Consider the following 11,009-nt stretch of genomic DNA (forward strand, 5'->3'; position numbering starts at 1 on the left):
GCTGTTACCTCAAGTACCGGAGGGGACTTGTGCTATGTGTGACTTAGTCCACATTGCAGCCGGCTTGTGGGAGGCAAGAAACAGCGTTCGTGACAGGGGAGGGTTGAATTGGATGATACGAAATTGGGATGGGAGAAAATATAGAAAATGGGAGAAAAAGTGGATCAAAAAAAAAGAGTGTGTGAAATCACTTATCTTTAAGCCACCACATTAAAATAATTCTATTGCCATTAGGCTACTTTATGATTAGGGTATAGGCTGTTTTAGTGTTTACCCCTAACCCTGTTATAGGCTAACCGGTGTGTCACACCCTATTCCTGCCTGTCTACACCTAGTCAAACTAGGTTAGACAAACTCTAACCTTAACCAACTTCGAAGAGTGCCTAAGCTTAACCAGTGTAGAAACTTGCCGTCCCACGATTGGCGCTCATGTCACATGACCTGGCCAATCAGAGAGCAAAACGGGAACCCGGAAACGGCGATGCGTTGTAAAAAGGCTTCAAGCGTCCTGGATCCCGTGTATGACCTCCACCTGCCTGATCATTCTCCTTGCACACGCCCCCGACCCATCTGAGTATCTGATCCCTTGTTAAACAAAGAAGTGGAACTAATGAAGAAAAGAATCACAGGAATGGAAAGGGAGAACTCCAAACTAAAAGAGGAGAAAGAACATCTGAAGGTTTTGCTGGAAGTCACAGAGGAAAAAAGCAAATCAGAAGTGGAGAAAACCCAGGCAGTGTGCAGCACACTAACAGCAACATTGGACATGACAGATAAAGTAGCTAGAGAGAGTAGAAAGGTTGCAACAAGCAAGGTGTGCAACCTTAACAAAAAATTAAAGACAAGAGAAGAGCAGTTAAAAACACAAAAAGAAACCATTAAAGGATTACATCGAAAGATAAAATCTGCACAGAAAGAAAAGGAAATAGCAGAGAAAGAAAAAGAAGTAGCAGAGAAGGAACAAACAACATTTGAGGAAAGACAAACAGAAACCGAGAGAAAGCTTGATGAACGCAAAACTAAATCTACTGTTGACAATTGCTGAAAGAAAATAAGAAAAATGACAGACAAACAGGTCAAGGAAATGGAGGAACAAGAAGACCTGAATAGCGCCTTATTGGAGCTGGAACAAAAGCAAAAACAAATTGAAAAAGAAAAGAGAGAGCTGAAGCAACTTAAATGCACAGACACGTCGATAACCACCTTTGAAGACGGGAGATACACAAATGAAATCCGGGAGGTTGTAATGGTAAAATTACAAACATCACAAAACAAACTGGTCAGACTACTGCTTGACCTTACTCCTAGAACCCACCTCACCCCTGCCCATTTTGACAACCTAGGATGGCTTAGAGTAGACTACAGAGTACAGCAACTTGCAATGGGCCTGGTCTACAAGATACACTACACGACTAAGGTACCCATGTAAATGTCAAAATACTTCCCAAAGGTCAGTGAATACCACGACCACAACACCAGAGGGAGCTCCACAAATCATGTTAAACCCAGATTCGGCTCAAACTAGGGACTAAACACGTTTCGCAATTATGCCACATCAATGTGGAACGCCCTACCCACAGCTGTAAAAGAATGTGAATCACTACCCACTTTCAAAACCACTCTCAAAGAGCACCTACGAGAGGGGAGCTCCAGTAGCTCACCACGTACCGCGAGTGCTATTTCAGCGCCGTGGACAACCGTGCTCGTCACGGATCTGGGGCTGAGCGAGTTCGAATCCCGGACTGCAGCCGTGCCTTTCCCAGAGTGTCTTCCCCCCCATCTGAACCCTTTCAGCCTGCTTCTGTCGGTCGAACTTGACCAAGTATAAATGCGATAAACGTATAAAAGAGCCAGGGAAATGGCCAAAGTTTGAAAAAAAAAAGAGCACCTACGAGAGACTGCGATTCGAAACTGGCCCCTGTAAATGTCCTAACGCAACCCCCTCCAATGTACAGTAAATGTACTATTAAACCCAATAATACACGAGACCCTCTTCTTGGGACCAAGTAAGGTTTCGTCGATAATCCAATGTACAGTTACCGACCCCGCCTACCCAACCCCCCACCCCACCACCTCCAATGTACAGTTCCCCCCCCCCCTCCACCCCACCTACCAACCTCCTACCTACCAACCTCCAATGTACAGTTTCTTCGTCAAATGTATATACTCTCTTTTTTAGACTCTTCTTGTATCACAAACAGTACTGTATTTGTCAGACTGTCTCCGGAGGTCTCGTAGTGGTGACCGGAGTGCCGGACGTCCCGCAATGATGTCGGGGAGTTCGCGACCCTCTCTGCGCCGCCCCCTATTTCCCTGTCTCCGGCTGTCCCTGAGCAATGACCGGAGTGTTGAATGTCCCGTGACTAAGACGGGGAGGACGTGACCCTCTTTGCGCCGCCCCTGTGCCTCAAATAGATCCGCTATCAGCTCTATCTTTAATCTTTCAAAATGTTCAGTTGCTATCGCTATTAGCTTTATCTTTAATCTTTCAAAATGTTCAGTTGCTATTGCATGCACTCATCTGTGTTTCACTACACACATGAGTGCATCGCATGCTTACCAACTGTCCGTCTGCAACACTACTATCACCAACATCTAAGAAGGGAGATCCCCCCTTGAATGGCCCTTCTAAGGTTTCTCTCCTCCACACTGCCTGTGGAGCTTTTTTCCCTATTGTTAGGTTTTAGTGAGTTTTTCCTTACCTTCGCGTGGGGTATGTCTGGGAGTGCTTGCATTCTTTAATTTTTAATTTTTATTTTTTTTGCATTCATCTAAAAATGTTTGGACCTTATGGTGTTCTTGTTCTGTTCTTGACTTATTGTTATGTTTTCTTCTTGACTTGTTTAAAGAAGACCTGTACGGCCCATGGGGACATTAACGTGTGTTGTCTGGCCTTATAAATAAATTTGATTTGATTTGATTTGATTTGATTTGTAAATCTGGTATGTCATAAATGTCTAGATGTAATGTCATATGTTATGATTAATTGAAAATGGGGGACCCTGATGTAAACAAGACGAAAGTATTTCTCTGGTCTGCATCCCCTTAACAATTGTGTGTATTGAGCTGTACTGTATTGTACCCATTCTGCAATCTGTTAATAAAATGTTCAATCATCAATCAATCAATCAATCAATCAGGACATTGGTCGTGTAGTTACTTACCTCGCCTACCCTAAGTGCAGTTAGCTTGATTGTCCAACAGATGGAGCCAGAGCTCCTTGTGTATCTGCAACGTGAGAGAACATAACAGAAAAACAGGGAGAGCGAGAGAATGGATCGTAAAGTCAACTTGATGTCACCCGCTGAGCGTTCGGTTAACGTTATTAGTTTCCTTTGTCTATATGATTCAGATTCGTAGAAAACATTATGCAACTCTTCCGGATCTCCTCTCTGGTAAACAAGAACACCCTGAAGACTCTGGCAGGAGCACTCATTCAGGGGTACTACGACTATGCTTGCACCTCATGGTACCAAAGCACCTCAAAGGCGCTAAAAACAAAATTACAAACATCTCAAAACAAACTGGTCAGACTACTGCTTGACCTTACTCCTAGAACCCACCTCACCCCTGCCCACTTTGACAACCTAGGATGGCTTAGAGTAGACGACAGAGTACAACAACTTGCAATGGGCCTGGTCTACAAGATACACTACACGACCAAGGTACCCATGTACATGTCAAAATACTTCCCAAAGGTCAGTGAATACCACGATCACAACACCAGAGGGAGCTCCACAAATCATGTTAAACCCAGATTCAGCTCAAATAAGGGACTAAACACGTTTCGCAATTATGCCACATCAATGTGGAACGCCCTACCCAAAGCTGTAAAGGAATGTGGATCACTACCCACTTTCAAAACCTCTCTCAAGGGACACCTACGGGAGACTGCAATTCAACACTGCCCCTGTAAATATCCTAACCCAACCCCCTCCAATGTACAGTCATTTACCTAGTATGGTTTTGTCAATAGTTCAATGTACAATTGTGTTTGTTTGTACAGTGTCTCCTCCCCCCCCTCCCTCAATGTACAGTGTTACTTGTTTATACAGTGTGCCCCCCGCCCCCCCCCCCCCCCCCCCCCCCCCCCCCCAACCACCTCCAATGTAAATTACCCAGTATGGTTGTCAATATCCCAATGTACCCAACCCCCCCACCCAACCTCCTCCAATGTACAGTTTCTACGTCAAATGTATATACTCCCTTTTCTTGACTCCTTCTGTATCACAAACAGTACTGTATTTGCAAATCTGGTATGTCATAAATGTATAGATGTAGCAGTACTGACTATCTGTATGTCATGTATGTCATATATGTCTATATGAATTGAAAATGGGGGACCCTGATGGAAACAAGACAAACGTCTTTCTCAGGTCTGCATCCCCTTAACAATTGTATGTATTGAGCCGTACTGTATTGTACCCATTCTGAAATCTGTTAAATAAAGTTTTCATTCATTCATTCATTCATTCCTCTTGTAGGTGTTTTTGAGTTTAGATATTTTGCTCGTATCCTATTGGAGGGTGGCTGCCACGTGACGAGGGCGTGTTGGGAAGTAGAATTCAATATCGTTACATAGTTCTTCAATAATTCCTCCACGGTTACATTTGTATTAATTTAGATATATCCATATATCGGACACTACACGCATGAGAGTATTTATCTTACACATTAAGAGACATTATATATCATCTCTGCATAAACCCACGACCGAGAGTGACCTTTCTGGAAACAAAAGCGCTCCGCCTGACGGTATTAAAGCCAGCTTTCATGCGTAATACCTGGCTCTTATCGGCTTGAGACGATCGAGTCAGATACATTATGGAGTTCGCGTATTATATACATTGTTTTTGGAACAGGGAGATTGGAAATGCTATGTAATAGCTCCTTCCTTCTCCACGCATCGACCTGGTATTGCAGTACCTCCAGGAACGGTGCACGCTCTGTCCAAAGAAAGTGAAGTTCTGTCTTGCAGATCAATAGATGTTACATTTATTAAATAGCACGTTATGCTGTTGGTATATATACCGTAGGTGTCTTTTTCCTCGTGGCCTAAGAGCTGCAGCGTCTGTTGACATTGTTAAAAATCAGCTAAAAACATTACTGTTTAAACAGGCCTTTGGCTTATATGTCTTTTTTTTCTGTGATGCATTGTGTTTTTGTTCTGTCTCTTATCTCTTGAATGGTTCTTGCTTTTTATATTTTATATTTGATCTCATTTCTGCTGTATGTAAAGCACTTTGTGAGTTGTGTCTGTGAAAAGTGCTATATAAATAAACTTTACTTACTTACTACTTAACTGTCGATCCCACGAGGAGATAAAACTGGGAACGAGGTTAGGGCTCTCGCGAGACCAATAGCGTCGCCTGCCAAATGACCCAAATCCCAGGGTCGCTACAGTATATTGTATATTTTGTATAGTGTTTGGCCTTATTATTTTTACTATATGTGACAAATAAAACAAAACTTGAAAACGTGAAACTTAATAATCGCAGGTGTAAAGAAAATGTTGGTAGATTGATTGATTGATTGATTGAAAACTTTATTAACAGATTGCAGAATGGGTACAATACAGTACAGCTCAATACACACAATTGTTAAGGGGATGCAGACCAGAGAAAGACTTTCGTCTTGTTTACATCAGGGTCCCCCATTTTCAATTCATCATAACATATATGACATACATGACATACAGATAGACAGTACTGCTACATCTATACATTTATGACATATCAGATTTGCAACTACAGTACTGTTTGTGATACAAAAAGTGTCCAGAAAAAGAGTGTATATACATTTGACGTAGAAACTGTACATTGGAGGAGGTTGGGTGGGTCGGGTGGGGTTGGTGGGTGGGGGCTGTACATTGTAGGGGGGGGGGGGGGGGGGGGGTTGGGGTGGGGGGGGGGGACGACACTGTACACTGTACATTGGAATACTGACAAAGCCATACTTGGTAATTTACTGTACAACTGCGTTAAGACATTTGTAGGGGCCAGTTTCGAATTGCAGTCTCCCGTAGGTGTTCTTTGAGAGTGTTATTGAAAGTGGGTAGTGATTCACATTCCTTTACAGCTTTGGGTAGGGCGTTCCACATTGATGTGGCATAATTGCGAAACGTGTTTAGTCCCTTGTACACGTTTCACAATTATGCCACATCAATGTGGAACGCCCTACCCACAGCTGTAAAAGAATGTGAATCACTACCCACTTTCAAAACCACTCTCAAAGAGCACCTACGAGAGACTGCGATTTGAAACTGGCCCCTGTAAATGTCCTAATGCAACCCCCTCCAATGTACAGTAAATGTCCTATTAAACCCAATAATACACGAGACCCTCTTCTTGGGACCAAGTAAGGTTTCGTCGATAATCCAATGTACAGTTACCCACCCCGCCTACCCAACCCCCCACCCCACCACCTCCAATGTACAGCCCCCCCCCCCCCCTCCACCCCACCTACCAACCTCCTACCTACCAACCTCCTCCAATGTACAGTTTCTTCGTCAAATGTATATACTCTCTTTTTTAGACTCTTCTTGTATCACAAACAGTACTGTATTTGTAAATCTGGTATGTCATAAATGTCTAGATGTAGCAGTACTGTCTATCTGTATGTCATATGTTATGATTAATTGAAAATGGGGGACCCTGATGTAAACAAGACGAAAGTCTTTCTCTGGTCTGCATCCCCTTAACAATTGTGTGTATTGAGCTGTACTGTATTGTACCCATTCTGCAATCTGTTAATAAAATGTTCAATCATCAATCAATCAATCAATCAATCAGGAAATTGGTCTTACCTCGCCTACCCTAAGTGCAGTTAGCTTGATTGTCCAACAGATGGAGCCAGAGCTCCTTGTGTATCTGCAACGTGAGAGAACATAACAGAAAAACAGGGAGAGAATGGATTGTAAAGTCAACTTGATGTCACCCGCTGAGCGTTCGGTTAACGTTATTAGTTTCCTTTGTCTATATGATTCAGATTCGTAGAAAACATTATGCAACTCTTCCTCTTTTAGGTGTTTTTGAGTTTAGATATTTAGCTCGTATCCTATTGGAGGGTGGCTGCCACGTGACGAGGGCGTGTTGGGAAGTAGAATTCAATATCGTTACATAGTTCTTAAATAATTCCTCCACGGTTACATTTGTATAAATGTAGACATATCCATATATCGGACGATACACGCATGAGAGTATTTATCGTACACATTAAGAGACATTATATATCATCTCTGCATAAACCCACGACCGAGAGTGACCTTTCTGGAAACAAAAGCGCTCCGCTTGACGGTATTAAAGCCAGCTTTCATGCGTAATACCTGGCTCTTATCGGCTTGAGACGATCGAGTCAGATACATTATGGAGTTCGCGTATTATATACATTGTTTTTGGAACAGGGAGATTGGAAATGCTATGTAATAGCTCCTTCCTTCTCCACGCATCGACCTGGTATTGCAGTACCTCCAGGAACGGTGCACGCTCTGTCCAAAGAAAGTGAAGTTCTGTCTTGCAGATCAATAGATGTTACATTTATTAAATAGCACGTTATGCTGTTGGTATATATACCGTAGGTGTCTTTTTCCTCGTGGCCTAAGAGCTGCAGCGTCTGTTGACATTGTTAAAAATCAGCTAAAAACATTACTGTTTAAACAGGCCTTTGGCTTATATGTCTTTTTTTTCTGTGATGCATTGTGTTTTTGTTCTGTCTCTTATCTCTTGAATGGTTCTTGCTTTTTATATTTTATATTTGATCTCATTTCTGCTGTATGTAAAGCACTTTGTGAGTTGTGTCTGTGAAAAGTGCTATATAAATAAACTTTACTTACTTACTACTTAACTGTCGATCCCACGAGGAGATAAAACTGGGAACGAGGTTAGGGCTCTCGCGAGACCAATAGCGTCGCCTGCCAAATGACCCAAATCCCAGGGTCGCTACAGTATATTGTATATTTTGTATAGTGTTTGGCCTTATTATTTTTACTATATGTGACAAATAAAACAAAACTTGAAAACGTGAAACTTAATAATCGCAGGTGTAAAGAAAATGTTGGTAGATTGATTGATTGATTGATTGAAAACTTTATTAACAGATTGCAGAATGGGTACAATACAGTACAGCTCAATACACACAATTGTTAAGGGGATGCAGACCAGAGAAAGACTTTCGTCTTGTTTACATCAGGGTCCCCCATTTTCAATTCATCATAACATATATGACATACATGACATACAGATAGACAGTACTGCTACATCTATACATTTATGACATATCAGATTTGCAACTACAGTACTGTTTGTGATACAAAAAGTGTCCAGAAAAAGAGTGTATATACATTTGACGTAGAAACTGTACATTGGAGGAGGTTGGGTGGGTCGGGTGGGGTTGGTGGGTGGGGGCTGTACATTGTAGGGGGGGGGGGGGGGGGGGGGTTGGGGTGGGGGGGGGGACGACACTGTACACTGTACATTGGAATACTGACAAAGCCATACTTGGTAATTTACTGTACAACTGCGTTAAGACATTTGTAGGGGCCAGTTTCGAATTGCAGTCTCCCGTAGGTGTTCTTTGAGAGTGTTATTGAAAGTGGGTAGTGATTCACATTCCTTTACAGCTTTGGGTAGGGCGTTCCACATTGATGTGGCATAATTGCGAAACGTGTTTAGTCCCTTGTACACGTTTCACAATTATGCCACATCAATGTGGAACGCCCTACCCACAGCTGTAAAAGAATGTGAATCACTACCCACTTTCAAAATCACTCTCAAAGAGCACCTACGAGAGACTGCGATTCGAAACTGGCCCCTGTAAATGTCCTAATGCAACCCCCTCCAATGTACAGTAAATGTCCTATTAAACCCAATAATACACAAGACCCTCTTCTTGGGACCAAGTAAGGTTTCGTCGATAATCCAATGTACAGTTACCCACCCCGCCTACCCAACCCCCCACCCCACCACCTCCAATGTACAGCCCCCCCCCCTCCACCCCACCTACCAACCTCCTACCTACCAACCTCCTCCAATGTACAGTTTCTTCGTCAAATATATATACTCTCTTTTTTAGACTCTTCTTGTATCACAAACAGTACTGTATTTGTAAATCTGGTACGTCATAAATGTCTAGATGTAGCAGTACTGTCTATCTGTATGTCATAATGTTATGATTAATTGAAAATGGGGGACCCTGATGTAAACAAGACGAAAATCTTTCTCTGGTCTGCATCCCCTTAACAATTGTGTGTATTGAGCTGTACTGTATTGTACCCATTCTGCAATCTGTTAATAAAATGTTCAATCATCAATCAATCAATCAATCAATCAATCAATCAATCAATCAATCAATCAATCAGGAAATTGGTCGTGGAGTTACTTACCTCGCCTACCCTAAGTGCAGTTAGCTTGATTGTCCAACAGATGGAGCCAGAGCTCCTTGTGTATCTGCAACGTGAGAGAACATAACAGAAAAACAGGGAGAGTCTGAGAGAATGGATCGTAAAGTCAACTTGATGTCACCCACTGAGCGTTCGGTTAACGTTATTAGTTTCCTTTGTCTATATGATTCAGATTCGTAGAAAACATTATGCAACTCTTCCTCTTTTAGGTGTTTTTGAGTTTAGATATTTTGCTCGTATCCTATTGGAGGGTGGCTGCCACGTGACGAGGGCGTGTTGGGAAGTAGAAGTCAATATCGTTACATAGTTCTTCAATAATTCCTCCACGGTTACATTTGTATAAATGTAGACATATCCACATATCGGACGCTACGCGCATGAGAGTATTTATCGTACACATTAAGAGACATTATATCATCTCTGCATAAACCCACGACCGAGAGTGACCTTTCTGGAAACAAAAGCGCTCCGCCTGACGGTATAAAGCCAGCTTTCATGCGTAATACCTGGCTCTTATCGGCTGGCCTGCCAGATACATTATGGAGTTCACGTATTACATTAATACATTGTTTTTGGAACAGGGAGATTGGAAATGCTATGTGATAGATAGCTCCTTCCTTCTCCACGCATCGACCTGGTATTGCAGTACCTCCAGGAACGGTGCACGGTATGTCCAAAGAAACTTAGTGCAGTTCTGTCTTGCGGATCAATAGATGTTACATTTATTAAATAACACGTTATGCTGTTGGTATATATACCGTAGGTGTCTTTTTCCTCGTGGCCTAAGAGCTGCAGCGTCTGTTGACATTTTTAAAGATCAGCTAAAAACATTACTGTTTAAACAGGCCTTTGGGTAATGTTTGAGCTTCTCCTCCAGGTATAAAATATGTATTTTCTTTTTTCTGTGATGCATTGTGTTTTTGTTCTGTCTCTTATCTCTTGCTTTTTATTTTTATATTTTATCTAATTTCTGCTGTATGTAAAGCACTTTGTGAGTTGTCTCTGTGTAAAGTGCTATATAAATAAACTTTACTTACTTACTTACTTACTTACTTACTTACTTACTTACTTACTTACTACTTAACTGTCGATCCCACGGAGGAGATAAAACTGGGAACGAGGTTAGGGCTCTCGCGAGACCAATAGCTTCGCCTGCCAGCCCCAGGTTGATAGAGTGCAGAGTGACAGCTCGGCTGACAAATGACCCAAATTCCAGGGTCGCTACAGTATATTGTATATTTTGTATAGTGTTTGGCCTTATTCTTTTTACTCTTTTACTTTATGAAGCACAATATCAGGGGGCTCATGCAGAACCAAGCATTTCACTGTAGTGTACATGTACCTTATACGTGAGTGACAAATAAAACAAAACTTGAAAACGTGAAACTTGAGAATCGCAGGTGTAAAGAAAATGTTGGTAGACTCACCCTCCTTCCCACACGTGTGTTTTCCTTTAGTGGAATGTGACAGGTCACACAAAGTCAATGGACTGCAGCACGATTAGTTGTTTCCCATGTTGCGTCTTCTATCCTAAACGAGAATCAACAAGTTAGTACATTACTATGTGATATGAGGTTGAATTAATTAGGTGAGGTATTCTCATGATTTATGG

This window comes from Notolepis coatsorum, assembly GCF_963971535.1.
Source record: "Notolepis coatsorum genome assembly, chromosome: 16".
Taxonomy (NCBI): Eukaryota; Metazoa; Chordata; class Actinopteri; order Aulopiformes; family Paralepididae; genus Notolepis; species Notolepis coatsorum.